The following is a 2,432-nucleotide window of genomic DNA, read 5'->3' as shown; positions in this document are numbered from 1 at the left end:
TTTTAAAGATGACTGGTAAGGGGATCTTAGCCCTTGACTTGGTGTTGTCAGCACCATGCTCACCCGATGAGCTAACCAGCCATCCCTATATGGGATCCAAACCCGGGGCCTTGGTGTTGTCAGCACCGCACTCTCCCAAGTGAGCCACGGGCCAGCCCGATACCTTTACTTTTAATGCCGAACAAAATATGACTTATTGCAAGAGTATTTGCCCAGCAGTGACACTGGTGGGCTATTAGAGAATTCTAATCAGAGAGAACATTGCATCACTATGGAAACTGATGATGAAAGGCTTAGAACTTTGGACAGGTATGATGGGAAAAGGATAGCAGTTTTATGCATGACCTGCCACAGCGTAATGTGCTCAGAAACTTCTCAACCTTGTGTCTGTGGATGGATGCCTATGGCCCAGAGTAATGAAACTCTCAAGAATCGGTTTACAGGAATAAAACAGCAGGCAGTGATACCTGACAGTGAAAAGTCAACCATTATACCAGGTCAACGATGGGAGGCTTTATGGAACACTCAGACAAAAGCCTGTTTGGGAGTGACAACCACCCACCTGATGATGGTTTGGGACACCCAGAGATTCTGGGTTAACTCTATATATCCCAATTGCACTGAGGCTATTAATATAATTTGGCAGTAACATTCATGGTAGGTACACCAGAACTGGCCCCCACATAGTCTAAAAGGAGACTTCTTAGTGGGAATGGAAACAGGACTAGGCATTATGGGACAGGTAGAATTTCCTGCACTGAAGAAAGACATTCCCTACAAAAGACCTCTTTATCCAAGATAGGACATATAGAAGAAACGTTATTCCAAGAAGAAGGAAAAGGCTAGGAAACAGCACAGAAGGATAGCGAGGCCCTTATCAAATGGGTAGGAAAAAACCAACAAATCGTACAGACTTATTTTGAAACTCAGAGATGGGAACAGACTTGCACCGTAAGTCAACAGGGACTAATGACCGTACTGATACAAATAGAATCTGAGATAGCTATGAGACAATGGCCCACCACACTCAGAGCCAACATCTAGTCTAAACACCTTTGGGAGGTTTATGGACCCCTGCCTTATGGAAATTCCTGGGTGGTAACCAGGTGACCTTAGGTACTCTTTCCTTAAAGCCCAAGTGCCTAGACTAAATAAAACCCAAAGCTACTCAGTGGTCCAATTAGCAGGCATTAGGACCACTGTCAATTACACCAGAGTCTTTCCAATGGGAAGTTGCTGGGTTATTTTAATTGATTCAAATGCATGGCATCCTATTTCCCTCTCTGACTGTGAAAACATGAGGGGCAATTGCTCTGCCCTCAAAATACTTGGAACTCTGAGTTCTCCCAAGAATGGCCTTTAGTATCAACTGCTATGAGCTAGAACATCTGGTATATCAGAAAAGGTTGTTTTTGTTGGGAGGGCCAATACAATACCATGGTAAAGCTATTTGATATCTTCTGTAAAGAAACTTCTTTTCCCATCACAGAAACTGGTAACTGGTGTAATGCCAAGGTCATTGGCAGAATAAGTTTGCCTGCTGTAAACAAGTCCTATGATAACTTAGATACTGAAGACAAGTTGTTCCTTCAGACCAATTTATACCCTCCTCAAGGTGTCATTCCCATGGAAACTGAATGGCCAGAAGAGGAACTAAGACTTTTAGATATTGATTTAGAATCAGTTTTGCAAACGGTCAATAAGGTCTACCATAAGGTCCACATGACAGGAGACGACTAAAGTAAACATATCCTAGGTCTAATAAAGGAATTCGACAATGCCTGCAGAGAGTTTCTTGGATGGTTAGGATGTTCGTTACCCACTGACTTTCTATATTTGTAACTCAGAGGAACAACTTTTGCAATAATCATATTATTTCTTGTTCTTTTGTTCATAATGCAGAAAACTATGCAGGAGGAGATCAAAGGCTGAGGAAAGACAGCTACCCCTTATGACCCTAGAGATGAAGAGAGGAACAAAAGAGTATCTATCCCACCATGTCATAAAATTCCATTCCAAGTTAACCCTTCTAATGCCCCATCCCAGCAGGAGGTAACTAGATGACACTCATCACCCCTTGTTAATAGAAATGGATGAAATGATTGACAGTGGGGAGTTAAAAGGGACCTCAGTCAGAGAACAGCCATCTTTGGGGTAACTAAGACCAAGCAGAAAATTTCGGTTAGCCATTAACTGAGGAACAATGCTATTTCAACTAGTGACTTGCCGTACTCATAATTCCCCCTTTTCAAGTGAGTCAAAGTCATTCCCAGCCAAGGAACTAATAATTATCAATACCTTGAGGTTAACAGAGTAATTGAGAAACTGATCCTAAGGCTGAAACTGCCCAGGGATGAAATCGTGCCCCAAAAGGATCCTTCTCAAAAGTTGATTTCTGTGTATCTCCCATTACACCCTCTTATGTTGATTTA

General features: G+C 42.3%; 1 long non-coding RNA gene across 2 annotated transcripts in view; it reads left to right on the top strand.

Moving 5' to 3' along the window:
- Nucleotides 1-2,432, top strand: part of LOC103591641 — a 5,338-nt gene that overhangs the window by 1,514 nt on the left and 1,392 nt on the right. The window contains exon 2 of one of the 2 annotated variants that reach the window (XR_550600.1): nt 1,903-2,052. The exons of the other annotated variant lie outside the window; for it this stretch is intronic. This is a non-coding gene — a long non-coding RNA (uncharacterized LOC103591641). The remainder of the gene's footprint in view (nt 1-1,902; nt 2,053-2,432) is intronic. 2 annotated transcript variants of the gene reach the window in all.

The sequence above is a fragment of the Galeopterus variegatus genome, unplaced genomic scaffold (assembly GCF_000696425.1).
Source record: "Galeopterus variegatus unplaced genomic scaffold, G_variegatus-3.0.2 Scaffold999, whole genome shotgun sequence".
Classification (NCBI taxonomy): Eukaryota; Metazoa; Chordata; class Mammalia; order Dermoptera; family Cynocephalidae; genus Galeopterus; species Galeopterus variegatus.
This window is presented reverse-complemented; position numbering and strand designations above follow the sequence as displayed.